The sequence below is a fragment of the Labrus mixtus genome, unplaced genomic scaffold, assembly GCF_963584025.1.
Source record: "Labrus mixtus unplaced genomic scaffold, fLabMix1.1 SCAFFOLD_29, whole genome shotgun sequence".
Classification (NCBI taxonomy): Eukaryota; Metazoa; Chordata; class Actinopteri; order Labriformes; family Labridae; genus Labrus; species Labrus mixtus.
The window spans coordinates 442,755-463,363 of NW_026870108.1; positions in this window are offsets into that span (position 1 = coordinate 442,755).

Consider the following 20,609-nt stretch of genomic DNA (forward strand, 5'->3'; position numbering starts at 1 on the left):
CATGAAAAGATTTCGGCTTCAAAAAAGTTGAAAATTTTCATGAAAAGATTTCGGCTTCAAAAAAGTTGAAAATTTTCATGAAAAGATTTCGGCTTCAAAAAAGTTGAAAATTTTCATGAAAAGATTTCGGCTTCAAAAAAGTCGAACATTTTCATGAAGTATTTGGGCTTCAAAAAAGTTGAACATTTTCATGAAAAGATTTCGGCTTCAAAAAAGTTGAAAATTTTCATGAAAAGATTTCGGCTTCAAAAAAGTCGAACATTTTCATGAAGTATTTGGGCTTCAAAAAAGTTGAACATTTTCATGAAAAGATTTCGGCTTCAAAAAAGTTGAAAATTTTCATGAAAGGATTTCGGCTTCAAAAAAGTTGAAAATTTTCACGACAGGATTTCGGCTTTAAAAAAGTCGAACATTTTCATGAAGTATTTCAGCTTCAAAAAAGTTGAAAATTTTCATGAAAAGATTTCGGCTTCAAAAAAGTTGAAAATTTTCACGACAGGATTTCGGCTTTAAAAAAGTCGAACATTTTCATGAAGTATTTCAGCTTCAAAAAAGTTGAAAATTTTCATGAAAAGATTTCGGCTTCAAAAAAGTTGAAAATTTTCACGTCAGGATTTCGGCTTTAAAAAAGTCGAACATTTTCATGAAGTATTTCAGCTTCAAAAAAGTTGAAAATTTTCTTGAAAAGATTTCGGCTTCAAAAAAGTTAAAAATTTTCATGAAAAGATTTCGGCTTCAAAAAAGTCGAACATTTTCATGAAGTATTTGGGCTTCAAAAAAGTTGAACATTTTCATGAAGTATTTCAGCTTCAAAAAAGTTGAAAATTTTCATGAAAAGATTTCGGCTTCAAAAAAGTTGAAAATTTTCATGAAAAGATTTCGGCTTCAAAAAAGTTGAAAATTTTCATGAAAAGATTTCGGCTTCAAAAAAGTTGAAAATTTTCATGAAAAGATTTCGGCTTCAAAAAAGTTGAAAATTTTCATGAAAAGATTTCGGCTTCAAAAAAGTTGAAAATTTTCATGAAAAGATTTCGGCTTCAAAAAAGTCGAACATTTTCATGAAGTATTTGGGCTTCAAAAAAGTTGAACATTTTCATGAAAAGATTTCGGCTTCAAAAAAGTTGAAAATTTTCATGAAAAGATTTCGGCTTCAAAAAAGTCGAACATTTTCATGAAGTATTTGGGCTTCAAAAAAGTTGAACATTTTCATGAAAAGATTTCGGCTTCAAAAAAGTTGAAAATTTTCATGAAAGGATTTCGGCTTCAAAAAAGTTGAAAATTTTCACGACAGGATTTCGGCTTTAAAAAAGTCGAACATTTTCATGAAGTATTTCAGCTTCAAAAAAGTTGAAAATTTTCATGAAAAGATTTCGGCTTCAAAAAAGTTGAAAATTTTCACGACAGGATTTCGGCTTTAAAAAAGTCGAACATTTTCATGAAGTATTTCAGCTTCAAAAAAGTTGAAAATTTTCATGAAAAGATTTCGGCTTCAAAAAAGTCGAACATTTTCACGTCAGGATTTCGGCTTTAAAAAAGTCGAACATTTTCATGAAGTATTTCAGCTTCAAAAAAGTTGAAAATTTTCATGAAAAGATTTCGGCTTCAAAAAAGTTGAAAATTTTCACGACAGGATTTCGGCTTTAAAAAAGTCGAACATTTTCATGAAGTATTTCAGCTTCAAAAAAGTTGAAAATTTTCATGAAAAGATTTCGGCTTCAAAAAAGTTAAAAATTTTCATGAAAAGATTTCGGCTTCAAAAAAGTCGAACATTTTCATGAAGTATTTGGGCTTCAAAAAAGTTGAACATTTTCATGAAGTATTTCAGCTTCAAAAAAGTTGAAAATTTTCATGAAAAGATTTCGGCTTCAAAAAAGTTGAAAATTTTCATGAAAAGATTTCGGCTTCAAAAAAGTCGAACATTTTCATGAAGTATTTGGGCTTCAAAAAAGTTGAACATTTTCATGAAAAGATTTCAGCTTCAAAAAAGTTGAAAATTTTCATGAAAAGATTTCGGCTTCAAAAAAGTTGAAAATTTTCACGACAGGATTTCGGCTTTAAAAAAGTCGAACATTTTCATGAAGTATTTCAGCTTCAAAAAAGTTGAAAATTTTCATGAAAAGATTTCGGCTTCAAAAAAGTTGAAAATTTTCACGACAGGATTTCGGCTTTAAAAAAGTCGAACATTTTCATGAAGTATTTCAGCTTCAAAAAAGTTGAAAATTTTCATGAAAAGATTTCGGCTTCAAAAAAGTTGAAAATTTTCATGAAAAGATTTCGGCTTCAAAAAAGTCGAACATTTTCATGAAGTATTTGGGCTTCAAAAAAGTTGAACATTTTCATGAAAAGATTTCGGCTTCAAAAAAGTTGAAAATTTTCATGAAAAGATTTCGGCTTCAAAAAAGTTGAAAATTTTCACGACAGGATTTCGGCTTTAAAAAAGTCGAACATTTTCATGAAGTATTTCAGCTTCAAAAAAGTTGAAAATTTTCATGAAAAGATTTCGGCTTCAAAAAAGTTGAAAATTTTCATGAAAAGATTTCGGCTTCAAAAAAGTTGAAAATTTTCATGAAAAGATTTCGGCTTCAAAAAAGTTGAAAATTTTCATGAAAAGATTTCGGCTTCAAAAAAGTCGAACATTTTCATGAAGTATTTGGGCTTCAAAAAAGTTGAACATTTTCATGAAAAGATTTCGGCTTCAAAAAAGTTGAAAATTTTCATGAAAAGATTTCGGCTTCAAAAAAGTCGAACATTTTCATGAAGTATTTGGGCTTCAAAAAAGTTGAACATTTTCATGAAAAGATTTCGGCTTCAAAAAAGTTGAAAATTTTCATGAAAGGATTTCGGCTTCAAAAAAGTTGAAAATTTTCACGACAGGATTTCGGCTTTAAAAAAGTCGAACATTTTCATGAAGTATTTCAGCTTCAAAAAAGTTGAAAATTTTCATGAAAAGATTTCGGCTTCAAAAAAGTTGAAAATTTTCAAGACAGGATTTCGGCTTTAAAAAAGTCGAACATTTTCATGAAGTATTTCAGCTTCAAAAAAGTTGAAAATTTTCATGAAAAGATTTCGGCTTCAAAAAAGTTGAAAATTTTCACGTCAGGATTTCGGCTTTAAAAAAGTCGAACATTTTCATGAAGTATTTCAGCTTCAAAAAAGTTGAAAATTTTCTTGAAAAGATTTCGGCTTCAAAAAAGTTGAAAATTTTCACGACAGGATTTCGGCTTTAAAAAAGTCGAACATTTTCATGAAGTATTTCAGCTTCAAAAAAGTTGAAAATTTTCATGAAAAGATTTCGGCTTCAAAAAAGTTAAAAATTTTCATGAAAAGATTTCGGCTTCAAAAAAGTCGAACATTTTCATGAAGTATTTGGGCTTCAAAAAAGTTGAACATTTTCATGAAGTATTTCAGCTTCAAAAAAGTTGAAAATTTTCATGAAAAGATTTCGGCTTCAAAAAAGTTGAAAATTTTCATGAAAAGATTTCGGCTTCAAAAAAGTTGAAAATTTTCATGAAAAGATTTCGGCTTCAAAAAAGTTGAAAATTTTCATGAAAAGATTTCGGCTTCAAAAAAGTTGAAAATTTTCATGAAAAGATTTCGGCTTCAAAAAAGTTGAAAATTTTCATGAAAAGATTTCGGCTTCAAAAAAGTCGAACATTTTCATGAAGTATTTGGGCTTCAAAAAAGTTGAACATTTTCATGAAAAGATTTCGGCTTCAAAAAAGTTGAAAATTTTCATGAAAAGATTTCGGCTTCAAAAAAGTCGAACATTTTCATGAAGTATTTGGGCTTCAAAAAAGTTGAACATTTTCATGAAAAGATTTCGGCTTCAAAAAAGGTGAAAATTTTCATGAAAAGATTTCGGCTTCAAAAAAGTTGAAAATTTTCACGACAGGATTTCGGCTTTAAAAAAGTCAAACATTTTCATGAAGTATTTCAGCTTCAAAAAAGTTGAAAATTTTCATGAAAAGATTTCGGCTTCAAAAAAGTTGAAAATTTTCACGACAGGATTTCTGCTTTAAAAAAGTCGAACATTTTCATGAAGTATTTCAGCTTCAAAAAAGTTGAACATTTTCATGAAAAGATTTCGGCTTCAAAAAAGTTGAAAATTTTCATGAGAAGATTTCGGCTTCAAAAGAGTTGAAAATTTTCACGACAGGATTTCGACTTTAAAAAAGTCAAACGTTTTCATGAAGTATTTCGGCTTCAAAAAATTTGAAAATTTTCATGAAGTATTTCAGCTTCAAAAAAGTTGAAAATTTTCATGAAAAGATTTGGGCTTCAAAAAAGTTGAAAATTTTCACGACAGGATTTCGGCTTTAAAAAAGTCGAACATTTTCATGAGTATTTCAGCTTCAAAAAAGTTGAAAATTTTCATGAAAAGATTTCGGCTTCAAAAAAGTTGAAAATTTTCACGACAGGATTTCGGCTTTAAAAAAGTCGAACATTTTCATGATGTATTTCAGCATCAAAAAAGTTGAACATTTTCATGAAAAGATTTCGGCTTCAAAAAAGTTGAAAATTTTCATGAGAAGATTTCGGCTTCAAAAAAGTTGAAAATTTTCATGAAGTATTTCGGATTCAAAAAAGTTGAACATTTTCACGACAGGATTTCGGCTTTAAAAAAGTCGAACATTTTCCTGAAGTATTTGGGCTTCAAAAAAGTTGAAAATTTTCATGAAAAGATTTCGGCTTCAAAAAAGTTGAAAATTTTCACGACAGGATTTCGGCTTTAAAAAAGTCGAACATTTTCATGAAGTATTTCAGCTTCAAAAAAGTTGAAAATTTTCATGAAAAGATTTCGGCTTCAAAAAAGTTGAAAATTTTCACGTCAGGATTTCGGCTTTAAAAAAGTCGAACATTTTCATGAAGTATTTCAGCTTCAAAAAAGTTGAAAATTTTCATGAAAAGATTTCGGCTTCAAAAAAGTTGAAAATTTTCACGACAGGATTTCGGCTTTAAAAAAGTCGAACATTTTCATGAAGTATTTCAGCTTCAAAAAAGTTGAAAATTTTCATGAAAAGATTTCGGCTTCAAAAAAGTTAAAAATTTTCACGACAGGATTTCGGCTTTAAAAAAGTCGAACATTTTCCTGAAGTATTTGGGCTTCAAAAAAGTTGAACATTTTCATGAAGTATTTCAGCTTCAAAAAAGTTGAAAATTTTCATGAAAAGATTTCGGCTTCAAAAAAGTTGAAAATTTTCATGAAAAGATTTCGGCTTCAAAAAAGTTGAAAATTTTGATGACAGGATTTCGGCTTTAAAAAAGTCGAACATTTTCATGAAGTATTTCAGCTTCAAAAAAGTTGAAAATTTTCATGAAAAGATTTCGGCTTCAAAAAAGTTGAAAATTTTCATGAAAAGATTTCGGCTTTAAAAAAGTCGAACATTTTCCTGAAGTATTTGGGCTTCAAAAAAGTTGAACATTTTCATGAAGTATTTCAGCTTCAAAAAAGTTGAAAATTTTCATGAAAAGATTTCGGCTTCAAAAAAGTTGAAAATTTTCATGAAAAGATTTCGGCTTCAAAAAAGTTGAAAATTTTCATGAAAAGATTTCGGCTTCAAAAAAGTTGAAAATTTTCATGAAAAGATTTCAGCTTCAAAAAAGTTGAAAATTTTCATGAAAAGATTTCGGCTTCAAAAAAGTTGAAAATTTTCACGACAGGATTTCGGCTTTAAAAAAGTCGAACATTTTCATGATGTATTTCAGCATCAAAAAAGTTGAACATTTTCATGAAAAGATTTCGGCTTCAAAAAAGTTGAAAATTTTCATGAGAAGATTTCGGCTTCAAAAAAGTTGAAAATTTTCATGAAGTATTTCGGATTCAAAAAAGTTGAACATTTTCACGACAGGATTTCGGCTTTAAAAAAGTCGAACATTTTCCTGAAGTATTTGGGCTTCAAAAAAGTTGAAAATTTTCATGAAAAGATTTCGGCTTCAAAAAAGTTGAAAATTTTCACGACAGGATTTCGGCTTTAAAAAAGTCGAACATTTTCATGAAGTATTTCAGCTTCAAAAAAGTTGAAAATTTTCATGAAAAGATTTCGGCTTCAAAAAAGTTGAAAATTTTCACGTCAGGATTTCGGCTTTAAAAAAGTCGAACATTTTCATGAAGTATTTCAGCTTCAAAAAAGTTGAAAATTTTCATGAAAAGATTTCGGCTTCAAAAAAGTTGAAAATTTTCACGACAGGATTTCGGCTTTAAAAAAGTCGAACATTTTCATGAAGTATTTCAGCTTCAAAAAAGTTGAAAATTTTCATGAAAAGATTTCGGCTTCAAAAAAGTTAAAAATTTTCACGACAGGATTTCGGCTTTAAAAAAGTCGAACATTTTCCTGAAGTATTTGGGCTTCAAAAAAGTTGAACATTTTCATGAAGTATTTCAGCTTCAAAAAAGTTGAAAATTTTCATGAAAAGATTTCGGCTTCAAAAAAGTTGAAAATTTTCATGAAAAGATTTCGGCTTCAAAAAAGTTGAAAATTTTGATGACAGGATTTCGGCTTTAAAAAAGTCGAACATTTTCATGAAGTATTTCAGCTTCAAAAAAGTTGAAAATTTTCATGAAAAGATTTCGGCTTCAAAAAAGTTGAAAATTTTCATGAAAAGATTTCGGCTTTAAAAAAGTCGAACATTTTCCTGAAGTATTTGGGCTTCAAAAAAGTTGAACATTTTCATGAAGTATTTCAGCTTCAAAAAAGTTGAAAATTTTCATGAAAAGATTTCGGCTTCAAAAAAGTTGAAAATTTTCATGAAGTATTTGGGCTTCAAAAAAGTTGAACATTTTCATGAAAAGATTTCGGCTTCAAAAAAGGTGAAAATTTTCATGAAAAGATTTCGGCTTCAAAAAAGTTGAAAATTTTCACGACAGGATTTCGGCTTTAAAAAAGTCAAACATTTTCATGAAGTATTTCAGCTTCAAAAAAGTTGAAAATTTTCATGAAAAGATTTCGGCTTCAAAAAAGTTGAAAATTTTCACGACAGGATTTCTGCTTTAAAAAAGTCGAACATTTTCATGAAGTATTTCAGCTTCAAAAAAGTTGAACATTTTCATGAAAAGATTTCGGCTTCAAAAAAGTTGAAAATTTTCATGAGAAGATTTCGGCTTCAAAAGAGTTGAAAATTTTCACGACAGGATTTCGACTTTAAAAAAGTCAAACGTTTTCATGAAGTATTTCGGCTTCAAAAAATTTGAAAATTTTCATGAAGTATTTCAGCTTCAAAAAAGTTGAAAATTTTCATGAAAAGATTTGGGCTTCAAAAAAGTTGAAAATTTTCACGACAGGATTTCGGCTTTAAAAAAGTCGAACATTTTCATGAGTATTTCAGCTTCAAAAAAGTTGAAAATTTTCATGAAAAGATTTCGGCTTCAAAAAAGTTGAAAATTTTCACGACAGGATTTCGGCTTTAAAAAAGTCGAACATTTTCATGATGTATTTCAGCATCAAAAAAGTTGAACATTTTCATGAAAAGATTTCGGCTTCAAAAAAGTTGAAAATTTTCATGAGAAGATTTCGGCTTCAAAAAAGTTGAAAATTTTCATGAAGTATTTCGGATTCAAAAAAGTTGAACATTTTCACGACAGGATTTCGGCTTTAAAAAAGTCGAACATTTTCCTGAAGTATTTGGGCTTCAAAAAAGTTGAAAATTTTCATGAAAAGATTTCGGCTTCAAAAAAGTTGAAAATTTTCACGACCGGATTTCGGCTTTAAAAAAGTCGAACATTTTCATGAAGTATTTCAGCTTCAAAAAAGTTGAAAATTTTCATGAAAAGATTTCGGCTTCAAAAAAGTTGAAAATTTTCACGTCAGGATTTCGGCTTTAAAAAAGTCGAACATTTTCATGAAGTATTTCAGCTTCAAAAAAGTTGAAAATTTTCATGAAAAGATTTCGGCTTCAAAAAAGTTGAAAATTTTCACGACAGGATTTCGGCTTTAAAAAAGTCGAACATTTTCATGAAGTATTTCAGCTTCAAAAAAGTTGAAAATTTTCATGAAAAGATTTCGGCTTCAAAAAAGTTAAAAATTTTCACGACAGGATTTCGGCTTTAAAAAAGTCGAACATTTTCCTGAAGTATTTGGGCTTCAAAAAAGTTGAACATTTTCATGAAGTATTTCAGCTTCAAAAAAGTTGAAAATTTTCATGAAAAGATTTCGGCTTCAAAAAAGTTGAAAATTTTCATGAAAAGATTTCGGCTTCAAAAAAGTTGAAAATTTTGATGACAGGATTTCGGCTTTAAAAAAGTCGAACATTTTCATGAAGTATTTCAGCTTCAAAAAAGTTGAAAATTTTCATGAAAAGATTTCGGCTTCAAAAAAGTTGAAAATTTTCATGAAAAGATTTCGGCTTTAAAAAAGTCGAACATTTTCCTGAAGTATTTGGGCTTCAAAAAAGTTGAACATTTTCATGAAGTATTTCAGCTTCAAAAAAGTTGAAAATTTTCATGAAAAGATTTCGGCTTCAAAAAAGTTGAAAATTTTCATGAAAAGATTTCGGCTTCAAAAAAGTTGAAAATTTTCACGACAGGATTTCGGCTTTAAAAAAGTCGAACATTTTCATGAAGTATTTCAGCTTCAAAAAAGTTGAAAATTTTCATGAAAAGATTTCGGCTTCAAAAAAGTTGAAAATTTTCATGAAAAGATTTCGGCTTCAAAAAAGTTGAAAATTTTCATGAAAAGATTTCGGCTTCAAAAAAGTTGAAAATTTTCATGAAAAGATTTCGGCTTCAAAAAAGTCGAACATTTTCATGAAGTATTTGGGCTTCAAAAAAGTTGAACATTTTCATGAAAAGATTTCGGCTTCAAAAAAGTTGAAAATTTTCATGAAAAGATTTCGGCTTCAAAAAAGTCGAACATTTTCATGAAGTATTTGGGCTTCAAAAAAGTTGAACATTTTCATGAAAAGATTTCGGCTTCAAAAAAGTTGAAAATTTTCATGAAAGGATTTCGGCTTCAAAAAAGTTGAAAATTTTCACGACAGGATTTCGGCTTTAAAAAAGTCGAACATTTTCATGAAGTATTTCAGCTTCAAAAAAGTTGAAAATTTTCATGAAAAGATTTCGGCTTCAAAAAAGTTGAAAATTTTCACGACAGGATTTCGGCTTTAAAAAAGTCGAACATTTTCATGAAGTATTTCAGCTTCAAAAAAGTTGAAAATTTTCATGAAAAGATTTCGGCTTCAAAAAAGTTGAAAATTTTCACGTCAGGATTTCGGCTTTAAAAAAGTCGAACATTTTCATGAAGTATTTCAGCTTCAAAAAAGTTGAAAATTTTCATGAAAAGATTTCGGCTTCAAAAAAGTTAAAAATTTTCATGAAAAGATTTCGGCTTCAAAAAAGTCGAACATTTTCATGAAGTATTTGGGCTTCAAAAAAGTTGAACATTTTCATGAAGTATTTCAGCTTCAAAAAAGTTGAAAATTTTCATGAAAAGATTTCGGCTTCAAAAAAGTTGAAAATTTTCATGAAAAGATTTCGGCTTCAAAAAAGTTGAAAATTTTCATGAAAAGATTTCGGCTTCAAAAAAGTCGAACATTTTCATGAAGTATTTGGGCTTCAAAAAAGTTGAACATTTTCATGAAAAGATTTCAGCTTCAAAAAAGTTGAAAATTTTCATGAAAAGATTTCGGCTTCAAAAAAGTTGAAAATTTTCACGACAGGATTTCGGCTTTAAAAAAGTCGAACATTTTCATGAAGTATTTCAGCTTCAAAAAAGTTGAAAATTTTCATGAAAAGATTTCGGCTTCAAAAAAGTTGAAAATTTTCATGAAAAGATTTCGGCTTCAAAAAAGTCAAACATTTTCATGAAGTATTTGGGCTTCAAAAAAGTTGAACATTTTCATGAAGTATTTCAGCTTCAAAAAAGTTGAAAATTTTCATGAAAAGATTTCGGCTTCAAAAAAGTTGAAAATTTTCATGAAAAGATTTCGGCTTCAAAAAAGTTGAAAATTTTCATGAAAAGATTTCGGCTTCAAAAAAGTCGAACATTTTCATGAAGTATTTGGGCTTCAAAAAAGTTGAACATTTTCATGAAAAGATTTCGGCTTCAAAAAAGTTGAAAATTTTCATGAAAAGATTTCGGCTTCAAAAAAGTTGAAAATTTTCACGACAAGATTTCGGCTTTAAAAATGTCGAACATTTTCATGAATTATTTCAGCTTCAAAAAAGTTGAAAATTTTCATGAAAAGATTTCGGCTTCAAAAAAGTTGAAAATTTTCTTGAAAAGATTTCGGCTTCAAAAAAGTTGAAAATTTTCACGACAGGATTTCGGCTTTAAAAAAGTCGAACATTTTCATGAAGTATTTCAGCTTCAAAAAAGTTGAAAATTTTCATGAAAAGATTTCGGCTTCAAAAAAGTTAAAAATTTTCATGAAAAGATTTCGGCTTCAAAAAAGTCGAACATTTTCATGAAGTATTTGGGCTTCAAAAAAGTTGAACATTTTCATGAAGTATTTCAGCTTCAAAAAAGTTGAAAATTTTCATGAAAAGATTTCGGCTTCAAAAAAGTTGAAAATTTTCATGAAAAGATTTCGGCTTCAAAAAAGTTGAAAATTTTCATGAAAAGATTTCGGCTTCAAAAAAGTTGAAAATTTTCATGAAAAGATTTCGGCTTCAAAAAAGTTGAAAATTTTCATGAAAAGATTTCGGCTTCAAAAAAGTTGAAAATTTTCATGAAAAGATTTCGGCTTCAAAAAAGTCGAACATTTTCATGAAGTATTTGGGCTTCAAAAAAGTTGAACATTTTCATGAAAAGATTTCGGCTTCAAAAAAGTTGAAAATTTTCATGAAAAGATTTCGGCTTCAAAAAAGTCGAACATTTTCATGAAGTATTTGGGCTTCAAAAAAGTTGAACATTTTCATGAAAAGATTTCGGCTTCAAAAAAGTTGAAAATTTTCATGAAAGGATTTCGGCTTCAAAAAAGTTGAAAATTTTCACGACAGGATTTCGGCTTTAAAAAAGTCGAACATTTTCATGAAGTATTTCAGCTTCAAAAAAGTTGAAAATTTTCATGAAAAGATTTCGGCTTCAAAAAAGTTGAAAATTTTCACGACAGGATTTCGGCTTTAAAAAAGTCGAACATTTTCATGAAGTATTTCAGCTTCAAAAAAGTTGAAAATTTTCATGAAAAGATTTCGGCTTCAAAAAAGTTGAAAATTTTCACGTCAGGATTTCTGCTTTAAAAAAGTCGAACATTTTCATGAAGTATTTCAGCTTCAAAAAAGTTGAACATTTTCATGAAAAGATTTCGGCTTCAAAAAAGTTGAAAATTTTCATGAGAAGATTTCGGCTTCAAAAGAGTTGAAAATTTTCACGACAGGATTTCGACTTTAAAAAAGTCAAACGTTTTCATGAAGTATTTCGGCTTCAAAAAATTTGAAAATTTTCATGAAGTATTTCAGCTTCAAAAAAGTTGAAAATTTTCATGAAAAGATTTGGGCTTCAAAAAAGTTGAAAATTTTCACGACAGGATTTCGGCTTTAAAAAAGTCGAACATTTTCATGAGTATTTCAGCTTCAAAAAAGTTGAAAATTTTCATGAAAAGATTTCGGCTTCAAAAAAGTTGAAAATTTTCACGACAGGATTTCGGCTTTAAAAAAGTCGAACATTTTCATGATGTATTTCAGCATCAAAAAAGTTGAACATTTTCATGAAAAGATTTCGGCTTCAAAAAAGTTGAAAATTTTCATGAGAAGATTTCGGCTTCAAAAAAGTTGAAAATTTTCATGAAGTATTTCGGATTCAAAAAAGTTGAACATTTTCACGACAGGATTTCGGCTTTAAAAAAGTCGAACATTTTCCTGAAGTATTTGGGCTTCAAAAAAGTTGAAAATTTTCATGAAAAGATTTCGGCTTCAAAAAAGTTGAAAATTTTCACGACAGGATTTCGGCTTTAAAAAAGTCGAACATTTTCATGAAGTATTTCAGCTTCAAAAAAGTTGAAAATTTTCATGAAAAGATTTCGGCTTCAAAAAAGTTGAAAATTTTCACGTCAGGATTTCGGCTTTAAAAAAGTCGAACATTTTCATGAAGTATTTCAGCTTCAAAAAAGTTGAAAATTTTCATGAAAAGATTTCGGCTTCAAAAAAGTTGAAAATTTTCACGACAGGATTTCGGCTTTAAAAAAGTCGAACATTTTCATGAAGTATTTCAGCTTCAAAAAAGTTGAAAATTTTCATGAAAAGATTTCGGCTTCAAAAAAGTTAAAAATTTTCACGACAGGATTTCGGCTTTAAAAAAGTCGAACATTTTCCTGAAGTATTTGGGCTTCAAAAAAGTTGAACATTTTCATGAAGTATTTCAGCTTCAAAAAAGTTGAAAATTTTCATGAAAAGATTTCGGCTTCAAAAAAGTTGAAAATTTTCATGAAAAGATTTCGGCTTCAAAAAAGTTGAAAATTTTGACGACAGGATTTCGGCTTTAAAAAAGTCGAACATTTTCATGAAGTATTTCAGCTTCAAAAAAGTTGAAAATTTTCATGAAAAGATTTCGGCTTCAAAAAAGTTGAAAATTTTCATGAAAAGATTTCGGCTTTAAAAAAGTCGAACATTTTCCTGAAGTATTTGGGCTTCAAAAAAGTTGAACATTTTCATGAAGTATTTCAGCTTCAAAAAAGTTGAAAATTTTCATGAAAAGATTTCGGCTTCAAAAAAGTTGAAAATTTTCATGAAAAGATTTCGGCTTCAAAAAAGTTGAAAATTTTCACGACAGGATTTCGGCTTTAAAAAAGTCGAACATTTTCATGAAGTATTTCAGCTTCAAAAAAGTTGAAAATTTTCATGAAAAGATTTCGGCTTCAAAAAAGTTGAAAATTTTCATGAAAAGATTTCGGCTTCAAAAAAGTTGAAAATTTTCATGAAAAGATTTCGGCTTCAAAAAAGTTGAAAATTTTCATGAAAAGATTTCGGCTTCAAAAAAGTCGAACATTTTCATGAAGTATTTGGGCTTCAAAAAAGTTGAACATTTTCATGAAAAGATTTCGGCTTCAAAAAAGTTGAAAATTTTCATGAAAAGATTTCGGCTTCAAAAAAGTCGAACATTTTCATGAAGTATTTGGGCTTCAAAAAAGTTGAACATTTTCATGAAAAGATTTCGGCTTCAAAAAAGTTGAAAATTTTCATGAAAGGATTTCGGCTTCAAAAAAGTTGAAAATTTTCACGACAGGATTTCGGCTTTAAAAAAGTCGAACATTTTCATGAAGTATTTCAGCTTCAAAAAAGTTGAAAATTTTCATGAAAAGATTTCGGCTTCAAAAAAGTTGAAAATTTTCACGACAGGATTTCGGCTTTAAAAAAGTCGAACATTTTCATGAAGTATTTCAGCTTCAAAAAAGTTGAAAATTTTCATGAAAAGATTTCGGCTTCAAAAAAGTTGAAAATTTTCACGTCAGGATTTCGGCTTTAAAAAAGTCGAACATTTTCATGAAGTATTTCAGCTTCAAAAAAGTTGAAAATTTTCATGAAAAGATTTCGGCTTCAAAAAAGTTGAAAATTTTCACGACAGGATTTCGGCTTTAAAAAAGTCGAACATTTTCATGAAGTATTTCAGCTTCAAAAAAGTTGAAAATTTTCATGAAAAGATTTCGGCTTCAAAAAAGTTAAAAATTTTCATGAAAAGATTTCGGCTTCAAAAAAGTCGAACATTTTCATGAAGTATTTGGGCTTCAAAAAAGTTGAACATTTTCATGAAGTATTTCAGCTTCAAAAAAGTTGAAAATTTTCATGAAAAGATTTCGGCTTCAAAAAAGTTGAAAATTTTCATGAAAAGATTTCGGCTTCAAAAAAGTTGAAAATTTTCATGAAAAGATTTCGGCTTCAAAAAAGTCGAACATTTTCATGAAGTATTTGGGCTTCAAAAAAGTTGAACATTTTCATGAAAAGATTTCAGCTTCAAAAAAGTTGAAAATTTTCATGAAAAGATTTCGGCTTCAAAAAAGTTGAAAATTTTCACGACAGGATTTCGGCTTTAAAAAAGTCGAACATTTTCATGAAGTATTTCAGCTTCAAAAAAGTTGAAAATTTTCATGAAAAGATTTCGGCTTCAAAAAAGTTGAAAATTTTCATGAAAAGATTTCGGCTTCAAAAAAGTCAAACATTTTCATGAAGTATTTGGGCTTCAAAAAAGTTGAACATTTTCATGAAGTATTTCAGCTTCAAAAAAGTTGAAAATTTTCATGAAAAGATTTCGGCTTCAAAAAAGTTGAAAATTTTCATGAAAAGATTTCGGCTTCAAAAAAGTTGAAAATTTTCATGAAAAGATTTCGGCTTCAAAAAAGTCGAACATTTTCATGAAGTATTTGGGCTTCAAAAAAGTTGAACATTTTCATGAAAAGATTTCGGCTTCAAAAAAGTTGAAAATTTTCATGAAAAGATTTCGGCTTCAAAAAAGTTGAAAATTTTCACGACAAGATTTCGGCTTTAAAAATGTCGAACATTTTCATGAATTATTTCAGCTTCAAAAAAGTTGAAAATTTTCATGAAAAGATTTCGGCTTCAAAAAAGTTGAAAATTTTCACGACAGGATTTCTGCTTTAAAAAAGTCGAACATTTTCATGAAGTATTTCAGCTTCAAAAAAGTTGAACATTTTCATGAAAAGATTTCGGCTTCAAAAGAGTTGAAAATTTTCACGACAGGATTTCGACTTTAAAAAAGTCAAACATTTTCATGAAGTATTTCGGACTCAAAAAAGTTGAACATTTTCACGACAGGATTTCGGCTTTAAAAAAGTCGAACATTTTCCTGAAGTATTTGGGCTTCAAAAAAGTTGAACATTTTCATGAAGTATTTCAGCTTCAAAAAAGTTGAAAATTTTCATGAAAAGATTTCGGCTTCAAAAAAGTTGAAAATTTTCATGAAAAGATTTCGGCTACAAAAAAGTTGAAAATTTTCACTACAGGATTTCGGCTTTAAAAAAGTCGAACATTTTCATGAAGTATTTCAGCTTCAAAAAAGTTGAAAATTTTCATGAAAAGATTTCGGCTTCAAAAAAGTTGAAAATTTTCATGAAAAGATTTCGGCTTCAAAAAAGTCGAACATTTTCATGAAGTATTTGGGCTTCAAAAAAGTTGAACATTTTCATGAAAAGATTTCGGCTTCAAAAAAGTTGAAAATTTTCATGAAAAGATTTCGGCTTCAAAAAAGTTGAAAATTTTCACGACAGGATTTCGGCTTTAAAAAAGTCAAACATTTTCATGAAGTATTTCAGCTTCAAAAAAGTTGAAAATTTTCATGAAAAGATTTCGGCTTCAAAAAAGTTGAAAATTTTCACGACAGGATTTCTGCTTTAAAAAAGTCGAACATTTTCATGAAGTATTTGGGCTTCAAAAAAGTTGAACATTTTCATGAAGTATTTCAGCTTCAAAAAAGTTGAAAATTTTCATGAAAAGATTTCGGCTTCAAAAAAGTTGAAAATTTTCATGAAAAGATTTCGGCTTCAAAAAAGTTGAAAATTTTCATGAAAAGATTTCGGCTTCAAAAAAGTCGAACATTTTCATGAAGTATTTGGGCTTCAAAAAAGTTGAACATTTTCATGAAAAGATTTCAGCTTCAAAAAAGTTGAAAATTTTCATGAAAAGATTTCGGCTTCAAAAAAGTTGAAAATTTTCACGACAGGATTTCGGCTTTAAAAAAGTCGAACATTTTCATGAAGTATTTCAGCTTCAAAAAAGTTGAAAATTTTCATGAAAAGATTTCGGCTTCAAAAAAGTTGAAAATTTTCATGAAAAGATTTCGGCTTCAAAAAAGTCAAACATTTTCATGAAGTATTTGGGCTTCAAAAAAGTTGAACATTTTCATGAAGTATTTCAGCTTCAAAAAAGTTGAAAATTTTCATGAAAAGATTTCGGCTTCAAAAAAGTTGAAAATTTTCATGAAAAGATTTCGGCTTCAAAAAAGTTGAAAATTTTCATGAAAAGATTTCGGCTTCAAAAAAGTCGAACATTTTCATGAAGTATTTGGGCTTCAAAAAAGTTGAACATTTTCATGAAAAGATTTCGGCTTCAAAAAAGTTGAAAATTTTCATGAAAAGATTTCGGCTTCAAAAAAGTTGAAAATTTTCACGACAAGATTTCGGCTTTAAAAATGTCGAACATTTTCATGAATTATTTCAGCTTCAAAAAAGTTGAAAATTTTCATGAAAAGATTTCGGCTTCAAAAAAGTTGAAAATTTTCACGACAGGATTTCTGCTTTAAAAAAGTCGAACATTTTCATGAAGTATTTCAGCTTCAAAAAAGTTGAACATTTTCATGAAAAGATTTCGGCTTCAAAAGAGTTGAAAATTTTCACGACAGGATTTCGACTTTAAAAAAGTCAAACATTTTCATGAAGTATTTCGGACTCAAAAAAGTTGAACATTTTCACGACAGGATTTCGGCTTTAAAAAAGTCGAACATTTTCCTGAAGTATTTGGGCTTCAAAAAAGTTGAACATTTTCATGAAGTATTTCAGCTTCAAAAAAGTTGAAAATTTTCATGAAAAGATTTCGGCTTCAAAAAAGTTGAAAATTTTCATGAAAAGATTTCGGCTACAAAAAAGTTGAAAATTTTCACTACAGGATTTCGGCTTTAAAAAAGTCGAACATTTTCATGAAGTATTTCAGCTTCAAAAAAGTTGAAAATTTTCATGAAAAGATTTCGGCTTCAAAAAAGTTGAAAATTTTCATGAAAAGATTTCGGCTTCAAAAAAGTCGAACATTTTCATGAAGTATTTGGGCTTCAAAAAAGTTGAACATTTTCATGAAAAGATTTCGGCTTCAAAAAAGTTGAAAATTTTCATGAAAAGATTTCGGCTTCAAAAAAGTTGAAAATTTTCACGACAGGATTTCGGCTTTAAAAAAGTCAAACATTTTCATGAAGTATTTCAGCTTCAAAAAAGTTGAAAATTTTCATGAAAAGATTTCGGCTTCAAAAAAGTTGAAAATTTTCACGACAGGATTTCTGCTTTAAAAAAGTCGAACATTTTCATGAAGTATTTCAGCTTCAAAAAAGTTGAACATTTTCATGAAAAGATTTCGGCTTCAAAAAAGTTGAAAATTTTCATGAGAAGATTTCGGCTTCAAAAGAGTTGAAAATTTTCACGACAGGATTTCGGCTTTAAAAAAGTCGAACATTTTCATGAAGTATTTCAGCTTCAAAAAAGTTGAACATTTTCATGAAAAGATTTCGGCTTCAAAAAAGTTGAAAATTTTCATGAGAAGATTTCGGCTTCAAAAAAGTCGAACATTTTCATGAAGTATTTCAGCTTCAAAAAAGTTGAAAATTTTCATGAAAAGATTTCGGCTTCAAAAAAGTTGAAAATTTTCACGACAGGATTTCGGCTTTAAAAAAGTCGAACATTTTCATGAAGTATTTCAGCTTCAAAAAAGTTGAAAATTTTCATGAAAAGATTTCGGCTTCAAAAAAGTTAAAAATTTTCACGACAGGATTTCGGCTTTAAAAAAGTCGAACATTTTCCTGAAGTATTTGGGCTTCAAAAAAGTTGAACATTTTCATGAAGTATTTCAGCTTCAAAAAAGTTGAAAATTTTCATGAAAAGATTTCGGCTTCAAAAAAGTTGAAAATTTTCATGAAAAGATTTCGGCTTCAAAAAAGTTGAAAATTTTCACGACAGGATTTCGGCTTTAAAAAAGTCGAACATTTTCATGAAGTATTTGGGCTTCAAAAAAGTTGAACATTTTCATGAAGTATTTCAGCTTCAAAAAAGTTGAAAATTTTCATGAAAAGATTTCGGCTTCAAAAAAGTTGAAAATTTTCATGAAAAGATTTCGGCTTCAAAAAAGTTGAAAATTTTCACGACAGGATTTCGGCTTTAAAAAAGTCGAACATTTTCATGAAGTATTTCAGCTTCAAAAAAGTTGAAAATTTTCATGAAAAGATTTCGGCTTCAAAAAAGTTGAAAATTTTCATGAAAAGATTTCGGCTTCAAAAAAGTTGAAAATTTTCATGAAAAGATTTCGGCTTCAAAAAAGTCGAACATTTTCATGAAGTATTTGGGCTTCAAAAAAGTTGAACATTTTCATGAAGTATTTCAGCTTCAAAAAAGTTGAAAATTTTCATGAAAAGATTTCGGCTTCAAAAAAGTTGAAAATTTTCATGAAAAGATTTCGGCTTCAAAAAAGTTGAAAATTTTCACGACAGGATTTCGGCTTTAAAAAAGTCGAACATTTTCATGAAGTATTTCAGCTTCAAAAAAGTTGAAAATTTTCATGAAAAGATTTCGGCTTCAAAAAAGTTGAAAATTTTCACGACAGGATTTCGGCTTTAAAAAAGTCGAACATTTTCATGAAGTATTTCAGCTTCAAAAAAGTTGAAAATTTTCATGAAAAGATTTCGGCTTCAAAAAAGTTGAAAATTTTCACGTCAGGATTTCGGCTTTAAAAAAGTCGAACATTTTCATGAAGTATTTCAGCTTCAAAAAAGTTGAAAATTTTCATGAAAAGATTTCGGCTTCAAAAAAGTTGAAAATTTTCACGACAGGATTTCGGCTTTAAAAAAGTCGAACATTTTCATGAAGTATTTCAGCTTCAAAAAAGTTGAAAATTTTCATGAAAAGATTTCGGCTTCAAAAAAGTTAAAAATTTTCATGAAAAGATTTCGGCTTCAAAAAAGTCGAACATTTTCATGAAGTATTTGGGCTTCAAAAAAGTTGAACATTTTCATGAAGTATTTCAGTTTCAAAAAAGTTGAAAATTTTCATGAAAAGATTTCGGCTTCAAAAAAGTTGAAAATTTTCATGAAAAGATTTCGGCTTCAAAAAAGTTGAAAATTTTCATGAAAAGATTTCGGCTTCAAAAAAGTCGAACATTTTCATGAAGTATTTGGGCTTCAAAAAAGTTGAACATTTTCATGAAAAGATTTCAGCTTCAAAAAAGTTGAAAATTTTCATGAAAAGATTTCGGCTTCAAAAAAGTTGAAAATTTTCACGACAGGATTTCGGCTTTAAAAAAGTCGAACATTTTCATGAAGTATTTCAGCTTCAAAAAAGTTGAAAATTTTCATGAAAAGATTTCGGCTTCAAAAAAGTTGAAAATTTTCATGAAAAGATTTCGGCTTCAAAAAAGTCGAACATTTTCATGAAGTATTTGGGCTTCAAAAAAGTTGAACATTTTCATGAAAAGATTTCGGCTTCAAAAAAGTTGAAAATTTTCATGAAAAGATTTCGGCTTCAAAAAAGTTGAAAATTTTCACGACAGGATTTCGGCTTTAAAAAAGTCAAACATTTTCATGAAGTATTTCAGCTTCAAAAAAGTTGAAAATTTTCATGAAAAGATTTCGGCTTCAAAAAAGTTGAAAATTTTCACGACAGGATTTCTGCTTTAAAAAAGTCGAACATTTTCATGAAGTATTTGGGCTTCAAAAAAGTTGAACATTTTCATGAAGTATTTCAGCTTCAAAAAAGTTGAAAATTTTCATGAAAAGATTTCGGCTTCAAAAAAGTTGAAAATTTTCATGAAAAGATTTCGGCTTCAAAAAAGTTGAAAATTTTCATGAAAAGATTTCGGCTTCAAAAAAGTCGAACATTTTCATGAAGTATTTGGGCTTCAAAAAAGTTGAACATTTTCATGAAAAGATTTCAGCTTCAAAAAAGTTGAAAATTTTCATGAAAAGATTTCGGCTTCAAAAAAGTTGAAAATTTTCACGACAGGATTTCGGCTTTAAAAAAGTCGAACATTTTCATGAAGTATTTCAGCTTCAAAAAAGTTGAAAATTTTCATGAAAAGATTTCGGCTTCAAAAAAGTTGAAAATTTTCATGAAAAGATTTCGGCTTCAAAAAAGTCAAACATTTTCATGAAGTATTTGGGCTTCAAAAAAGTTGAACATTTTCATGAAGTATTTCAGCTTCAAAAAAGTTGAAAATTTTCATGAAAAGATTTCGGCTTCAAAAAAGTTGAAAATTTTCATGAAAAGATTTCGGCTTCAAAAAAGTTGAAAATTTTCATGAAAAGATTTCGGCTTCAAAAAAGTCGAACATTTTCATGAAGTATTTGGGCTTCAAAAAAGTTGAACATTTTCATGAAAAGATTTCGGCTTCAAAAAAGTTGAAAATTTTCATGAAAAGATTTCGGCTTCAAAAAAGTTGAAAATTTTCACGACAAGATTTCGGCTTTAAAAATGTCGAACATTTTCATGAATTATTTCAGCTTCAAAAAAGTTGAAAATTTTCATGAAAAGATTTCGGCTTCAAAAAAGTTGAAAATTTTCACGACAGGATTTCTGCTTTAAAAAAGTCGAACATTTTCATGAAGTATTTCAGCTTCAAAAAAGTTGAACATTTTCATGAAAAGATTTCGGCTTCAAAAGAGTTGAAAATTTTCACGACAGGATTTCGACTTTAAAAAAGTCAAACATTTTCATGAAGTATTTCGGACTCAAAAAAGTTGAACATTTTCACGACAGGATTTCGGCTTTAAAAAAGTCGAACATTTTCCTGAAGTATTTGGGCTTCAAAAAAGTTGAACATTTTCATGAAGTATTTCAGCTTCAAAAAAGTTGAAAATTTTCATGAAAAGATTTCGGCTTCAAAAAAGTTGAAAATTTTCATGAAAAGATTTCGGCTACAAAAAAGTTGAAAATTTTCACTACAGGATTTCGGCTTTAAAAAAGTCGAACATTTTCATGAA